The sequence below is a fragment of the Geotrypetes seraphini genome, chromosome 5 (assembly GCF_902459505.1).
Source record: "Geotrypetes seraphini chromosome 5, aGeoSer1.1, whole genome shotgun sequence".
In the NCBI taxonomy this organism is placed as follows: domain Eukaryota; kingdom Metazoa; phylum Chordata; class Amphibia; order Gymnophiona; family Dermophiidae; genus Geotrypetes; species Geotrypetes seraphini.
Window position 1 is genome coordinate 50,183,362 of NC_047088.1, and position 18,284 is coordinate 50,201,645.

General features: G+C 41.6%; 1 protein-coding gene across 4 annotated transcripts in view; it reads right to left on the reverse strand.

The window, feature by feature from the left end:
- CYSLTR1 (cysteinyl leukotriene receptor 1) overlaps window positions 1–18,284 on the reverse strand; it is a 184,540-nt gene that overhangs the window by 21,571 nt on the left and 144,685 nt on the right. For 2 of the 4 annotated variants that reach the window (XM_033947116.1, XM_033947117.1), the window contains exon 1: window positions 9,431–9,614. The exons of 1 other annotated variant lie outside the window; for it this stretch is intronic. The gene's annotated coding sequence lies outside the window, so the exon portion shown is untranslated. Of the gene's footprint in view, window positions 1–6,595; window positions 6,646–9,430; window positions 9,615–18,284 lie in introns of those variants that run through there. One more of the 4 variants, XM_033947118.1, reaches the window with a different exon arrangement.

An 18,284-nucleotide genomic window follows, 5' to 3' on the forward strand; every position in this document is an offset into this window, starting at 1 on the left:
AAAGTTCTCTGCCCTTACCTATGTCTTATTTTAATTTGTTTTCCATCCTGGCAATATTCAGCCTGCAGTGGTCAGTTGCTGTTGGGTTGTTGGTTTTTGTTTTATATATATATATTGCCATGAGCATTTTATACCAAAATATTCATTGTCAAGCAATCCCCAGATATTAGTGCTGAATATTTGGAGACTGGGTGGCTATCAGCACTTATCCAGTGGCGATATTCAGACTAGTAACTGCCCAAGTAAAATTGACAGCTTGTTTAATGTCCTAATTTTGTCCAGGTAATTATCTGGTCAGTGGACTGAAAATCATCATTAACTAGGTAACTCCCATTAACCAGGTAACTCCCAGCTCTACCAGACTACTACTAGCCAGATCACACAAAGCAGTCTGAGCAGATATTCAGCGGCATGAGCTGGTTATGTGCCACTGAGTATCTGGATAGAAACTGGTCAGTGTGAGTTAATCTGCAGATTCACTCCTATACTGAATACCAACTTCCTCCCCCCAATTCCTTTTTTGTTTCTTTCTCAATACGAAAAACATCCTGAAGTTAAATTTTTTAAATAACCTGTATATTCATCATTTTCACCCAAATATCCTGTTAATTTCAGGTTGCATCAGTATGTAAAAAGAATGCATCTAGTCTATTTCTAAAATGTATACTTCTATATTATAATGTTATGTCATACAGGGGCCCTTTCACACCGCCTAGAAGTTTGATTAAGCGGTATAAAAATTTTTAAATAAACTTGAAACTTGAAATGCACTAAACATTTCGGTTAACATAACTGGGTTTAAGAAAGGTTTGGGCAAGTTCCTGGTGGAAACATCTGTGGTCTGCTATTGCGACAGATATGGGGGCAGCCACTGCTTCCATTGGATCAGTCATAGATAGGAGAAGGATATATCCTCTATACCCTTTTCTATAGACTCACACTTGTCAACAGAGTATTGGTAGTCTGATAATGTGGCGCAAGCTAATTTAGGGATATGAGCCTTGAAAAAACCTGCTGGGTAAAACATGTCGGTGAAGATATACATTACATTAGAGATTTCTATTCCGCCATTACCTTGCGGTTCAAGGCGGATTACAAAAGATTTAAGGTTGGTCTGTTACAAGAAGAGATCAGTGGTCATTCCTAGTGAAGGTAGAGAATAGGGCGGGTACTCTCAGGGAGTTAAGAAGAAGATAGGAGGAATGAGATAATCGTGATGTTAAGACTTAATCAGGGATTTCTTGAAGAGTATGGTCTTTATCTCTTTTCTGAATAACCTGTAGTCTGTGGTCATTATCAGCAGATTGGAGATTTGGTTATCCAGTTTCGCTGCTTGGGTGGCTAGGAGGCCGTCGGAAAGTTTTTTTCATTTAACTTCTTTGATTGGCGGGTGTGTGAATGGGGTGTGAGATTTTCTATGTCTGGTTGAGGTATTATGGATGAGTCGGTTGTTCAGGTAGGTTGGGCTGTCACCGTTTATGGTTTTAAATAGCATGCAGTAAAATTTGAATAGTATTCTTTCCTGGATTGGGAGCCAGTGTGAGCTCATGAATGCTTCAGTAATGTGGTCGTGTTTCTTTAGGGAATAGACGAGTCTTAGTGCTGTATTTTGGACTGTTTGCAGTTGTTTGATCATTGTTGCAGGGCAGGGGAGATAGAGGATGTTGCAATAATCCAGTATATCTAGGATAAGGGATTGAACTATGAGTTGGAATTGTGCTCTTTCGAAGAATTTGCGTATTTGTCTTAGGTTCCTCATAACGGTGAAATATTTCTGAACTGTTATGTTTATTTGTGATTGCATGGTGCAACATGGTACGTGAAGCCGGATACAGTGAAAGTACTTTGAGTATCACGGTGGTACCTCTGAGGGTTGGTTAGCAATGAAACTCCTTATGAGTACTCTGTTGACAAGTGTGAGTCTATAGAAAAGGGTATAGAGGATATATCCTTCTCCTATCTATGTATGTTTAACTTCTCTCGCACAAAAGTTTATAGTATAAATTGATGGTGCATTTCACCAATTCATTGGATCAGTAGCATACAATGTTGCTACTATTTGGGTTTCTGCTAGGTATGTGACCTGGATTGGCCACTGTTGAAAACAGGAAACTGGGCTAGATGCAGTGGCGTAGTGAAGGCGAGCGACACCCCACCCCCACTCCCTGCCCTACGCATGTGCCCTTCCCCATACCTTTTTAATTTCAGCGTGAGCAGCCTCCAACTTACTGCCCATGTCGGCTTCGGTGCTCTCTCTGACATCACTTCCTAGGTGCGGGTCCCGGAAGTGATGTCAGAGACAGCGCAATAGCCAATGCGGGCAGCAAGTTGGTGGCTGCGTGCGCCAAAGTTAAAAAGGTACGGGGGAACGGAAGGGGCGTGCGCACGGCATAGGGAGGAATGGGAAGGGAGTAGAGAGGAGGAGGGGTGCTAGCGCTCCAAAGAAGATGGACCACCCCCCTATACCTCCCACTTACTACGCCACTGGCTAGATGGACCACTGGTCTGACTCAGTATGGCTATTCTTATGTTCTTAACAAGGAATTTTGCTGTGAGAGGACTGCAAATTTTTATGCAGCATTTTTAGAGGGCTTTCCCACTATTTTCAGGTCATATGTTAATGGTCCCATTAGAATGATACCTGCTGAGAGTTAATGTGGGAGTACTTACCACCTACTATTTTGTTAATTCTGCATTAGCCAGTTAGAGAAAAATTCTCAAAACTTGCCGGTAAAATCCAGCAAGTCAATGCAGTGGGAGTGATTTTTATTTTATGGGCAATTGTCAGCATAATAGCATGCAAATTTTATGCATGCTATTTGTGCGCAGAATTGCCACTAAAAAGTGGGAGGAACTGTGCCTGGCGCTTGCTCAGAAGAGCAATCGCTAAGCACAGCTCCTCCCTTCTGTCAAAGCTGCTCTCCCTGCCCTGATCAACTGAGCCACAGGTCTTCGGAGTCCTGTCAGCTCAGCTGATTGACTGGCAGGGAGAGCAGCAGAGGGAAATGTTCTTACTTCCCGCTGACACTCCTGACAACCAAACTCCTACACCCCGGCAGCAGGAGGAATGCTCACTCCCTCCCGCTGCCTCCGTCGCCCATCCCCCAACAACCAAACTCCCAACACCCATGGCAGCAGACAAACAAAATCCTGATACCCCTGGTAACAGGAGATCCGGCCGGCTTTTTTGATAAAGGTATGGGGGGGATTGTTGGGGGTACGGGGGGTTGTCAAGGGGCTAGGGAACTGCAGCGGTGACAAGAGGGAGTAGGCATCCCTCTTGCGGCCAGGGGTGTTGAAAGTTTGGTTGTCTGGGGGGGGGGGATGCTATGGTAGCAGCGGAAGGGAATGGGCATCCCTCCTGCTGCCAGGGATATCGGGAGTTCGGTTGTTGGGGGGTGGGTGATGGCAGCAGCAGGAGGGAATGGACATCCCTCCTGAAGATCTTCAATTCAGGGGTCTCTTTTGTTTTTTAATTTGCAGGAGTGGGGGGGGGGGGGTTCTGAGCTGTCAAACCTTACTTTCCTGTTAGTGCCTAAGCCAATCAGCGCACTCAGGAAAGTAAGGCTATGACAGCTCAGACCCTGCTAGAAAATTTTGCCTGCAAATGTGGTACAACAAAGTTAGGGAATCACCCGGCGATAATAAAGACTCACCCGGAGTGCTCCTTTTAATATTAATGAGCACATTTTACTAACATTTTAATATTACTGACCTTGCTGTACTACATTTGCACAGCGGAGACTGCTAGGAAGCTTGGAAATGACCATGGTGAACCATAGTATAAAATACTGCCCCACTACACCAGCTTGAGCCGGATTAGTGACTACTGTTAAATGCACAGTAAATTTTGAGACTCTTCTCCTTAATCGGCTAGTGCATTATAGTTAATGCATTTTAATGCTTCACACACTCACTCTCTGCCATGCCATGCCACCTGAATGAAAAATTCTTTAAAAAATCCAGTGGTTTAAAATGCAGAAACAGGGACAAAATGCTTTCATGCATTTTTTGCGGTAGCCTGATACTATGTGCTAACTGTGCATTAAATGCTTAATGCACTTTACATTACATTACATTAGTGATTTCTATTCCGCTTGTGCCTTGCGGTTCTAAGCGGATTACAAATAAGAAGATATCTGGACATTACCCAGAGAATTCTATAATAGTGATTCATGTACATTCCAAGATATAGTTGATCCCATGGAATTACGTAGTAAAGATTTGAGTACTTACAGGGTACAGTGAAGATTAACAGTATTTTCGGGTAACAGAAGAAGATTACCTAACATTGAAGGAAGAAGTTTATTGGATACATGTAGTAGAAGCTTATTTAGGAATCTGGATATTTTTTGGTAGTGATGGTTCGAGGGATTGACTTATGTGTTATTCACGGGGGAGAAGGCATGTATGAGTGGGAGGAGATTAGTAAGTAAGGATGTGTTTTTTGAATAGAACTGTTTTGATTTCTTTTCGAAACACTTTGATGCCTGTTGTTTTGCTCATCAGTTTGGTGATGGTGGGGTCAATTTTCGCTGCCTGTGTCGCTAGTAGGCTGTCGTAAAGTTTCTTCCGTCGGGTACCATTATGAGGAGGGAAGGTGAATAGGGTTAATTAGGTTAATAACAGGGCACCTAATTCACTTATCTTGGTCACTTCTGTGTGTAATATTAGACATTGTAGAAACATATGGAAACAGAAGAGGGCAGACTCGTTCTAATGTTAGCACTAAGTAGAGCGCATAAGAATACTGTTCTGATAAAGCAATTTAACTCTAATAGTACTTCATTAGCATGATACCAAGTTCCTTCATTAAAATCTATGATAAATGATATAGAAATTATAGCAAATTATAAAGTATAAAATCAATAATGTGACTGTTGATTTCTATGGTTGGCTCCACTTCTTAGTAATATGCAACATTATCAGCAGCAGTTTGAGAAGTATTGGTCCATGTGCAAAAACCTGAAAGAAAAACTTCTCAAACTGATAATAGTAATGTTGCATATTATTAAAAGGTGAAGCCAGATTCATTAATAGGAATAGGGGTCATGCGATGAAGCCACTAAGTAGTAGATTTAAAAAAAGCCGGAGAAAATATTTCTTCACACAATGAAATTCATTTGCTGGAGAATGTGGTAAAAATCAGTTAGTTTAGCGGGGTTTAAAAAAGGTTTGGCTAATTTCCTAAAAGAGAAGTCCATAGGCCATTATTGATATGGCTTTGGGATATCCACTACTTATTCCTAGAATAAGCAGCATAAAATCTGTTTTAGTACTTTGGACCTGAGTTGGCCACTGTTGGAAACAGGATACTGGGCCCAAACTGGGCATATCGGTCTGTCCCAATATGGCAATTCTTATGTTCTTACGAGTGTATTTCTTTCGATCTTTGCACAAGGACCAATTGTATAAAATAGGTTTTGCATCTAATATTGCTGTGTTTGCACACTAAAATGTTAGTCAATGGGGCCAAGATTCTCTAAACGGCATCGTTGTTAGCAGGCCACCTTAACAGCGGCCGCTGATCGCTCAGATGGAATTAGCACTTGCTAAATACTAAGAAGTAGAGAATGACACGGTGAAAAAATTGGTCCCCGTCACCGCCCCGTCCCCGTCTCACCATCCTCTGCACCGCCCCGTCACCGCCATTCCCTTCACCGCCCCGTCACCGCCACTGCCACCCCATTCACCGCCCCGTCACCGCCACTGCAACCCCATTCACCGCCCCGTCACCGTCACCGCTGCATCTGGCTCACCTGCCTGTCTCTTCTTTTCAACCCCATCTAGCTTTCAACCCCATCTTCCCCCCCCCCTGCTTCTAGCATCTGGCTCACCTGCCTGTCCTTCCCTTTCTTTCCTGCTGTGGGTTTTTCTTTCCGTTTTCATCCCCTTGGCCCAGAATCCTTTTCCCTTTCACTCCCTCCTTACAGTCTGAGCCGGGAACACGGGTGATCGCACGGTCCTCGCAGCCCCCACCCGCCTGCCCAATCGATCCTAGTGTTTAGCCAGCTCTCTCCCTTCTCCTCACCTTAATTTGCAGGCTTTCTTTTTCAGCGACCTGCACGCTTTCCCAAAGAGCCGCACACGCGCGGCTGCTCAGTGTTCAATCTTCTGCTTTGCTGCAACTTCCTGTTTCCGGTTGCATCAGAGCAGAAGATCGAAACTGAGCAGCGGCGGGTGCATGGCTCTCTGATAGCGTGCGGGTCGCCGAAAAAGAAAATCTACAAACTAAGGTGAGGAGAAGGGAGAGAGCTGGCTAAACACTAGAATCGATTGGGCAGGCGGGTGTGAGCTGCGGGGACCGCGCGATCCTTCATGCCTCACTGCGGGGACAAGACCCATTCACCGCCCCGCGGGCGGTGAATGGCCTTGTCCCCGTCGCCGCAGCGACTGCTAGTTTTCTTCCCCGTTTTCGGCGGGTGACCCGCGGCTAAAATGCGGTGGCCGCGGGTAAACCGCCACCGTGTCATTCTCTACTAAGAAGCTCACAGGTATAAATAGGCTTCTTAGCATTTAGCACAGCTAAGTTTTAGTAAAAGGGCCCCCAAGCATGGAACTTATTTATTTCATTTATTTATTAGGATGCATTTACCTTTTTGAAGGAATTCACTCAAGGTGGTGTACAGCAAGAATAAGTCAAACCTAAGCAACAGACAAAACTCTCCTATCTACCAAAGAATTTAATTCAATGCTGTCTTGTTAAAATGTTTATTTCTATTCCCTCTTCTATATTTATTTTTAATTAATTTATTAATCTCCAGGTACTTTAGTTAGATTGTGAGCCTTCGGGACAGAAAGGGAATTTTTTTTAAGTACCTTTATTATTTTTAATTTTAATGTATATTTTCTGTAAACCGCTTAGAACTTAACGGATGTAGCGGTATATAAGAAATAAATTACATTACATTACATTACAATTACAACAGTAAAAATGTTCCAATTAAAAAAAAAAAAATATGGATGATAAACAGGCTGGCTTTTGCGCTTGTCATTTTGACGGGGAAAGTGAACATATTTTTTTTTTTTTTTAAACTTTTCCACCATAAAATTGGTTAGTGTGCAAGTATTTAAGGAGGCACAGCCCCTGATGAAAACCTTGAGTGAAATGGTTGGGCAGCCCTCAGGCCTAAAAGATAAGTGCCTTTCCTTCGTTTAATCATAAGCACGTTTCCATTTTTTTTGAGCCTGTAAAAAACAATCAAAAAAATCAATATATATATATATATATACATGATTATACCAAGACCAATGATGAACGCATCACCCCCCCTAAGGGCACGAAAAATTAACAAGTAGCGCCTTGGGTGTTTGAGGTCTGTTAACAAGTTTGTTCTCCATTTCACGTAAGACAGTTTATTAAACATTTTATTAAGTATTTTTCCTTATTCAGTAGATAGTATACTGCATTACAATGTCATCACAATGCATGATAAAACATTTTAATGGATAGCAAAGTGTATAGGTAAAGAAAGATCATATAGATAGACTAGAAAGATCATATAGATCATATAGATAGAGTAACAGGAGTTAGAAAATAAAGGGACTAATTTGAAGAAAGGTGTACGAAGGGCTGCTGAAAAGTTCTCAGCCCAACCAACAAAGTTGGGGCAGTCTCCATCGAGGGCTATGCACTTAGCCCAGTGATTTTCCACTGTTTTTGTCCTTTATTTTCATGACAGAACAACAGCAACAAAAAAAAGTGGAAAATGATTGGACTAAGGGGTAGCGGTTTTATCGCACACACCGGATTAGCGCGCGCTACAGTGCGCACTAGCTGAAAATCTACCACCTGCTCAAAAGGAGGCGGTAGCGGCTAGCGCATGCGGCAATTTAGCGTGCACTATTCCGCGTGTTAAGGCCCTAGCGCACCTTCGTAAAAGGTGCATAACCCTTGATGGAGACTGCCCCAACTTTGTTGGTTGAGCTGAGAACATATCAGCAGCACACGAGGTCCGAATGGTGCTTGAAAGTTATCTCAGCTAGGGTAGGAGTGGAGGTCCAGCTAGAGGTCTGCATGGGAACGGGAATCGCAGGAATCCTGCGGGTCCCGCGGGGGGGGTCCCACAAGAATCCCCCCTAACCCACGGGACTCCCACGGGGACCCCCCTCTGGCCCACGGGACTCCCACGGGGATGGGAGGCTTTGGAAGCAGGGTTCGTCCATATAATATAATGGACACGTCAGCCTTAGTAAAAGAGGGGGGTTTATAAGTTAATTACCTGAACAGAAAACAGAAAAAGGGTTCCACCAAAGAGATTCCACAAGGAAAACAGCAGCGCAAACACAAAAGAAACTGTGGAATTGATGATCCTGTCGGAAGTAATTGCTGCTTTTTATGGGGATGGGCGGAGATGGAGGTAATTCCTTGCGGGGACGGGTGGGGACGGAGAGGATCCTGGCGGGGATGGGTGGGTCGGAGAGGATCCTTGCGGGGACGGGTGGGGATGGGTGGGATTTCTGTCCCCGCGCAACTCTCTAGGTCCAGCCTTGTGTGTGTAACCAGCATGCTAGTTACTTCTTCCATTAAAGGACGTCTTTCCTTTTCACAACAAACAACCCATTTGTTATTTCTTTTCTGTTGAATACCACAAAAATCTCTATAGGCAATGGATTATCCATGAGACAGAACAAAATCTTAGAAGATTCCCCATTTTTATCCTACTGTATATACTTGTTCAAGGCTTAAAATATCCCCTGGAGCCCACCACTATATTTTTACGTTTCTGTTCAGCAATTTAAAAAAAAAAAAAAAGAAAGAAATTAATCCGATGTGAACAATTATTTAGGATATAGAAGTAATCAGGTTCCATTTAAGACCTACTAGTTTTGGTTTTTCCTCTCTCATTACCTTTTCCTAAGGTAGTGCAGAAAATGATGTCCGAGGTCTATTTTCTATTGGAGAGCTCACATCGACTGTAATTTTTTGAAAACATCCCACACAGGTTGTCAACTGTCCCAAGCTTTACTACAGATCTCATAGCTTTAAAGCCGTGTTTTCCTCTGATGTGCCAAAGTCAAAACAGCAAGGATGAATCCTGGAAGGCTTACTGAAACTTCAGTAGCATTTAAATCCCTATCTTTTCCAATAGAAATAAATCCATTTTGCTCGCTGCGTAACTGTCTTCCAGATGTGTTCTATCTTTTGTAAATATTTATACCCAACATATATATATATACAGTATAAAGCAGAGTCTCAGTACAGTACCATCTGTCAACTAAAGACTGTGTCTTTTCTTAATAAGAAATCTCTGCCAGAGAAATTTCCAACTAAGCACTTTTGTCTTACTGTTCCTCTTTCACAGTCAAACAAAACCAAAAGTACTTTTATGGCAATTCCTCTTTGCTTGGTTTTTTGGTGTGTTTTTTTTTGACCACATCTAAAACTGGGAGAATCCCTTTGTAAATCCTGAATTTCAAATCAGCTTACCTCAGAAATTCCAATGCGTTTGAAAACTGCAGCTTTGTAGTCTTCTTACTGCACAATATTCACCTGAAGCAAACAAAATGATGTGGTCAGAAAGCGTGGGTGAACTGCATTTCTTTGCAGGCTGGTCTGGTGCAAAAGAAAGCTTTTCCTGCTTTGTGTTCTCATATGGCAGTGCACTTTTATGCCTGCTCTGAAAGTTGGAAATTAGCCTCTAAGTAGGGCCCGCCTTTCATAGACAGGGCACTTAAGCTATTGGATACTTTTTCAGGGGAGGAGCAAAGCCCATGCATTCACTTCAGAAATACATTTTTTTGGTGAAGCACTGAACGTGTATTGAAAATAAAACAGATCCACCCCACTGAATACAGGAATTATGGACCTAGTTAAGTAGAACTGGAAAATCAGTAGAGTTTGATGAGATGTAATGAAATTAAGCACAGTAAAACCTTGGTTTGTGAGCATAATTTATTCCAGAAGCATGCTCGTAATCCAAAGCACTCGCCTATCAAAACAAATTTCCCCATAGGAAATGATGGAAACTCAGATGATTTGTTCCACAACCCAAAATCTTTAATACGAATTACTGTATGCTGTGAGTGCTTCAGCTATGGGTAAATTGGGCATGACACTATTACGTTTTGCCACGCTCTATTACGCTCAGCCGCGCTCGGTGTAAGATGTGTGTATGTAGTGCGTGCTTGAACCGTGGGTAAATTGGGTGTGACACTTTTATCCATGCTCAGCGTAAGATGTGTGTGCTTCAACTGTGGGCTCTGATGACGTGATGCGCAATATGTGCTCATACTGCAAGACGACGCTTTTGGCTGAGTTAAAATGTAATGAAATGTTTTGCCCTTCTTGCAAAGCCCTCGCAAACCGCGTTGCTAGCTTTCCATCTCTTCTCTGAGTTTAAGTGCGTGATTCTGGAACAGATTGAGGTTGGTGAATGGAGAGGGGATATTCGAACCAAATTGAGAAGAAAAGAACAACGCTGGATCTTTTATTTACAAACCCTGTTACCGATGGGGTTGAATCTCTCATTCTTTAACACCAGCCTGCTCTGTATTTAAGGAATCCTGGTCTTCTGTGGCCTGTATTGGAATCTCACTATTGGGATGCTCATTGTTCCCTTTTATGATGATATCTTTTAAAGATACTTTGTTCCGAATCATGTTCTTTTGAGCAACTGTTGGCCTTCCCCCAGTTTCTACACTTCCCCCTCCCCATTCACGGTTCCTGCACTCGCGATTTCATATAATCGCGATTTTTTTTCTGGGGAGGGGGGAAAATAAAAAAAACAGTCTTAATGTAAAAACAATCCATCTTTTTTTTCCTCCTTGCCGCCTTCCCGGCCTTACCTGGTGGTCTAGAGGGCTTTCGGGGCAGGAGCGATCTTCCTACGCTCCTGCTCCGTGCAGATCACCATGAGGAAATGGCTGCTGGGAGTTCCCGTAGTCTCTTGAGACTACGTCGGGAACTCCCTACAGCCATTTCCTGATGGCGATCTGCACGGGGCAGGAGCGTAGGAAGATTTCTCCTGCCCCGAAAGCCCTCTAGACCACCAGGTAAGGCCGGGAAGGTGGCAGGGAGGTGGGGGTGGGTCAGAGCCGGATAATCGCGGTTTTTCGGCATTCGCGGTCCGGCTCTGCCCGTATCCTCCGCGAATGACGAGGGAGAAGTGTAGTTTAAAAGCTGTTTTATAATCTCACACTCCTTTATCAAATATTTTCTTTTATATGGTTGGGCAGACTGGATGGACCACTCAGGTCTTTATCTGCCATCATTTACTATGTTACTATGTTACTTTATCCCTCATATAAGGGCTGATTGAAAAGTAATGAGACAGCCTCTGTTTTCCTTTCCAAGAAGTAGATATGGCAACACTATGCTGATTCTTGTGAAGCTCATACATCGACATTTCTGAACCTACAGTTGGACTGCCGTAGTCTTCACTGTTGGATCATAGTGAGAGGAAGACCTCTGTACATTTCGTCATGGCAGATGACAAAAGCGTGTCTGTCAGAGTACGCCAGAGGTGTGTGATTGAATTTTGTGTCAAACTTGGAAAGAGCAGTAATGAAACTCTTCAAATGTTTACAATCCTGAAAAAAACAACTGTGTGGATAGAAGTTCTCGTCAGACGATGAAGTAAAAAGTGCATAGCTGCAGTGCTAAAAGTGATGTCCCCAAAAGTCTACTGCACATCTTTGAATTGCTTTTGAAACGCTGCAAAAAAAAAAAAAAAAAAAAAAAAAATGTATTGAATGTGAAAGATGCTACTTTGAAAAATAAAAATGTTCAGATCCCATGGTGTTGTCTGATTCTGAATAAAAATAAACAGTCTCATTACATTTTTATTCAGCCCTCATACATTGTTACTTTCCATGTATCAGTGTGATCCTTGCTTGAGGGTTTAGTAAGATTTATCACATCTGGGTCCTGAAATTCTATATTTCTGGGTGGTGGGTGTGGATGAGTATGGGATGCTTGAAATTTCTCCTCTGCAGTGAAATAACATTCATAGAGAATAGCGACTTTAACACGGGACTTCTGCTTCCTAATATCATAACAGTTCTTGTGTAATCCACCTTGAGCCGCAAGGTAATGGCAGAATAGAAATCACTAATGTAATGTTGTCAGCAGCATTATTTAATAAACATTGTTTCACATATTGTGGTTTTCAATGTCATTACAAAATTCCACCTGTGTGCACCTTGTTTCATCTGCACATACTCCAGTCCAGTTTCTGGAGCAAACTAAAAAGAATTAAACACATTAAACAATTTCAGGAACGTGGGACCTCTTCTATCAAATTGCGCTAGTAGTTTGTAGCGCAGTGAGCTGCGCTGAATGGCCCGCACTGCTCCCGACGCTCATAGAGTTCCTATGAGTATTGGGAGCAGCGTGGGCCATTCAGTGCGGCTCTCTGTGCTAAAAACTGCTAGTGCAGTTTGACAGAAGAGACCCTTAGACTATTTACTTAAAATAGTCCACCTCTGAAAAGAATAGGAAATGTCCTTTCCAGTCTTAAAACAAAACTGATTTCCAGGCAGCCTGGATAGTCAGTAATAATTGTTTAGGAAATGAAATTTAAGAAACTGTAAACATCTAAAAATGAGAATAATATAATAATGCTGTAATACTGTAATCTAATCAGGCTAATTATCAGTCAATAAACTTCAATTTACCATTATTATAGTTTAAAAAGACATGCAGATAGCTACTTAGACAACATTAATAATGTTATTATTGCTTCATAGTTGCTTTTCTAAAAAGATTTCTGAATTTCACATGTCCTTCAGGAATGTACATTCATTAGTGCACATTCTGTTTGTTAGGGCATCTTAATATAATTTGCACACACAATACCAATTTAACATGCTTTAACCTACAAACTTGCATACATAGTTGATTTCCATGGGTCAAAAAGTTCTAATGTGCTAATAACGGAATGTTAAGATTTTTGAAAACAAACTCTATAATTGCGAAAATTGTCCAATAGTAATCTGAAAATGAATCAAAATATTTTTCTTTCCATAATCCATATTTATACTTCCACATTATGTCTTGATTAGGTTTACCAGATCACCCTGTTAGAAATAACAGGCTGTATTAGAGGTGGTCCACTTTTCAAGAACTAGAACACAGCCATAGTTTATCTTGAATCTGATTGCAAAGAATCATTTCTACTCCAGATGTATTCTTGAGTCAAAGTTGATTCCTAGTGACCGCACAATAAGGGACACCATCCTTATTAATTTATTACTACTACTACTATTTATTATTTCTATGGCACTACCACCAGAGATGCAGCCTGGTGTACTGATTCTGGCAAGTTGATCCAGGCATATGGTGCAAGGCAAAAGGGGTGGAGTTTGGGGTTAGCAGTAGAGGAGAAGGGTACAGACAAGAGAGACTTACTTGAAGTACGGAATTCCTAGGGTGGGATGTAGGAAAAGAGAGAAGAGACATTGAGCAGCTGCATCTCCGTGGAGATGATGCGGTATATAAACTTAAGGCTTAGTTTAGTTTAGTTTAGTTTAGTAGGTCAGTAAGAGGAGTTTGAACTGTATGCCAGAAATGGACAGAGAGCCAATGAAGCAATTTGAGGAGAGGGGTAACATGAGGATAGCGACCCTGGTGGAATATGAGGTGGGCAGCAGAATTCTGAACAGATTGAAGAGGGAGAGATCGGTTAGCAGGAGACTCGCAAGAAGCACGTTGCAGTAATCAAGGTGAGAGGTGATGAGGGCATGGATAATGGTCTTGGCAAGCGTGCTCAGAAAGGAAACTCCAGATTTTAGCGACGTTGTACAGAAAGAAGAGATGAGTTTTGGCAATTTGTTGGATATTCAAAGAAAAGGACAGAGAGGAGTCAAAGATGATTTCGAGGTTGGATGCAGATGAGACAGGGAGGCTTAGAGCGTTATCCACCGAAATAGAGAACATAGGGAGAGGAGAGGCAGATTTAGAAGGAAAGATAAGGAGTTGTTGGACATGTTTAGCTTTAGATGGCGGTGAAATATCCATGTAGCAATGTCAGACAGGCAGGATGAGATTCAGGCCTGGATTGCTGTAGAAATTTTGGGCATAGAAAGGTAGATTTGTGAGTTGTCAGCATAGAGAAGGTACAAGAGCTGTGGGAGGAGATCAGAGCTCCAAGGGAAGAAGTGTAGATGAAGAAAAGAAGAGGTCCCAGGACAGAGCCTTGAGGCATGTCGACCAATAGCGGAATGGGAGAAGAGGAGGATCCTCCAGAGTGCACAATGAAAGGTAGGAAGAAAGCCATGAGATAACAGAGCCCTGAAATCCTAGCGAAGTCAGCATATAGAAACATAGAACATGATAGCAGATAAAGGCCAAATGGTCCATCTAGTCTGCACATCCACTGTAACCATTATCTCTTTCTCTCTCTGAGAGATCCCATATGCCTATCTCATGGCTTCTTGAATTCAGACATAGTCTCTGTCTCCACCACTTTTTCTAGGAGGCTGGTTTCATGCATCTACTACCCTTTCTGTAAAAAAAAGTATTTCCTCTGATTACTCCAGAACTTATCACCTCTTAACTTCATCCTATACCCTCTCATTCTAGAGCTTCCTTTCAATTGAAAGAGACTCAACTCATTTGTATTTACGTCAGGAGCAGATCACTGGAGACTAGCAAGTTGAGTTTCCAAAGAATGCAGAAGGCAAAAACCTAATTGAAGGATGTCAAGAATAGCTTGAGATGAAAGAAAGTCAAGACAATGGCAGTGAACAGCATGTTCAAGTAGCTTGGATAAGAAGAGGAGGAGGGAGACAGGGCAATAATTGGAGGGGAAGGTAGGGTCCAGTAAGGGTTTTTTTGAGGCGTGGCATAACTACAGCATGTTTGAAGGTGTTGGGTACAGTTGTAGTAGAGAGGGATAGGTTGAGGGGATGATAGTAGAGGATGATATCGGGGATGATGATAGTGAGGATGATAGTAGGAGAGATGGTGATCAGTAAATGGGAGGGGATGGGATTGGAGGAACAGGTGGTGAGTTTGGAGGATGAGAGAAACTGTGCAGTTTCCTTGCCTGTGATTTCAGAGAAGGAAGAAAAAGCAACAAATCATACCTGGTGAGAAACAAACCAGATAAATAAACAGTATTCCTAAAGGGAATGGTAAATCATGAAGAATACTGGAAAAGACATAAATAAATCAGAAGTATCTCATTACATACAAAGCAGACATCATCTGAAGAGCAGAAAAGTAAAATATACCATAAAATAATCTCAAATACATAGTGAGTTGCAAACTACAGATGGAAGATGCGCTCACTCACCAGGTATGTTTGCTTTTTGTATTTTATAATGGTTTATGTTTTATTATGTATTATGTTTGTATATTTGTTATATATGTATGTATGTTTTTAATTTTTATCAGCATATATTTTGTGATACATTTTAATATGTTTTTGGACTCCTGAAGCAGGCTTTTCAGCCGAAATATGGCCCATGTTGAGTCATATGATGTGTTACACCATTGGTTGCTAATAAAGTGTGGTTTGTTTGAAGACCTGGCACACTCTGCTTTTGTTTCTGGAACAACCCATATAATGTTCTAATAATAGAGGGAATCAAAAGGAGGGAGCTAGCCGAAGGCAGGCCTGTGAAGATTTATCTTGGTCGTTGAAACTCCCTAAGCTACGGATAGACACATGTTCCAGAGGGGAGGTGGGGAGGAAGGTATAGAGGGGCCGACCCATGAGTATTGAAGTCGCAGATTTATTTTATTTTTGTTTTACCTTGGGGGAGGGTTGGGGGGCTGCTGGACCTGTGAGGGGGGGATTGCTTAGACTACTGGACCAGTGGGGGGAGGAAGATGCTGGCTGGCTCCAGTAACTGTGTATATTGAGTGGAAAAGAGGTAGAAACCAGCTCAGCAACCAACATATAAGTAAACTTAAGTTGTGAGACTTATTGGTCCTGGTATCTATCATTGACCCATAAAAAACACTCAACAATTTTTTAATTTTATATTGCAGTGAGAAAATAATCACCATATTAGTGTTGCTAAAATATATACTCTGTGCAAAAATCAAACACTACAATAGGTTGAGTTATCAATATTTAGCATGGCTCTCTCAACCTACAAAGCTCTAGATCAAGTGCTACCTCATCTCAGAGATCTTAATGTATTGGCCACTGTTATCTTATCAACTCAATAAAACGCTTAAGAATTGTGGACATTAAATCACTTATATTAAAGAGTCAATCCTGTCCAAACGGCTCCTGTTTCGCTGAATCATTCGGCTTCATGCGGGGAAACAGCGGACTGGATTGTAATTCAGAGCCAACACGTCCAAAATTGCAGGGCTGTAACTGGCTTCTGTGATAACAGCAGTGTGAATAACAATGGCACTCGGTTAGCCAGGCACAGTTTGATTCATCCTATGCACTTCAGGATGCTGGCTATACAAGGGAGCGCTGAAAAGTTCTCAGCCCAACCAACTTCCTAAATTCTGAATGTTATTTTGGAACTGTAGGTGAAAAGAGAGTTATTTTATTTTGCCACGTGTCAATTTGCAGAATCATAATGCTATGTATTGACATTGTTTTAGATCACTGATTGAAACATGTCAACGAAAAGTGTGAAATTTTCAAGTGTGGGACTCTGAGCTGTCATGAAGTTCCTATTCCTAGAGAAGAAAGTTCCAAAGGAACTCAGTTATCCAGGAAACGTGTTGGGTGTATAATACACAAGCAGCTGGGTATACAGAAGCTGTCAGCTAAGTAGGTGCCCAAATGTTTGAATGCTGATGACAAGTGACGTCGAATGGATACTACCAAGTTGATTTTGTATCATTGTCAGCGAGCTGGTGCCAACTTTTTGGAATGATTAGTTACTATTGATGAAACATGGTTACACCACTATGATCCTGAGACAAAACAACAGTCCATACAATGTTGGCACTCAGGTTCTCCAAGGCCAAGGAAATTCAAAAACCAAAAGTCAGCAGGAAAGATCATGGCCACAGTGTTTTGGGATGAAGAAGGTGTTGCAATGACTGACTATCTTCCAAGGGCCAAACAGTTAATGCAGAATACTACTGTAATTTGCTGTGCCGATTAAAGGAGGCATGGAAAGACAAAAGGAGAGGGAAGCTGCGGAAAGGAGTTCTCTTTTCAGAAGACTGCACCTGTTCACAGGGCGGGCAAAATGACATGTTTTGACACAGTTAGGATTTCAGGGCATAGACCATCCACCCTACTCATCAGATCTTACACCATCTATTTTCTGTTTCCAAACCTTAAAATGAATTTGAAAGGGCAACAATTTTCGATTGATTCAGAGATAATTGCAGTAGCAGAGCAGTATTTCAGTGTCCATAGAAACATGATGGCAAATAGAGGTTAAATGGCCCATCCAGTCTGCCTATCTGCAGTAACCATTTTCTCTTCCTCTCTCTAAGAGATCCCACGTGCCTATTCCATGCTTTCTTGAATTCAGACGCAGTCTCTGTCTCCACCACCTCTTCCGGGAGACATCAGAGTATTTTTTTTTGGAAGGGTTACAGAAACTTCAGCTATGATGTGCCAAACTTAGGGGTAAGTATGTGGAATAACGTGTAAGCTTTGGCTCCACATCATTCCCTTCTTGGTTGGGTTGTGAACTTTTCAGCAGCCCCTCATAAAGCCAACATTAATAAGCTGTTTGTGATGCAGAGCGATGCAAAGCGGTCTGCAATTTTGCTTGGTTCAGTGACCTTGGAAGAATTTGTAAGAGCTGATGCTGAACTGAATACAACAGAAACATAGTTCATCAAAGAAATTGCAGCAAGTGCTATAAAATGCAGTGACAGCTGGGCTCTGGAGTATAGACTTTGTAGAGTGTTTTGAGGATGGCATGAAGAAATCAGCCTTTAAAGAAATAGCCACTATTACACTTGCTCAGTCTGTGACTCTTTTCAAAATGGGCTTTTATCGGCTGTTTGACAGATGTAGATGAGGATGTTTTCCAGTTCTGAGGTTTGTATTCTGGATTTCTTAATTAACAGTCCACTGGACCTCACACAGAATAAAGTCACACACCTTTCGCTTCTGAAAATCTGTGTATTTTATATTTCATTACAAACTATATTTGTTTCCCCTTCTAATGTTTTTACCTTAAATATATTGAATTAAACACTGATTGTAATCCATTAATAATTTTCCCTTTTGTTTTAATATTGTATGTTTAAGTTACTTAATTTGATTGATTTAAACTTTGTATAGGAATGTTTGTATTTGTCATTTTAATTTGTTTAGGTTTATGTCTGTGTGATTTGTTAAAATACAAAAATGATACAAAATACCACTTCCAGAGAGTATGTGTTCAAAATTAGTTCT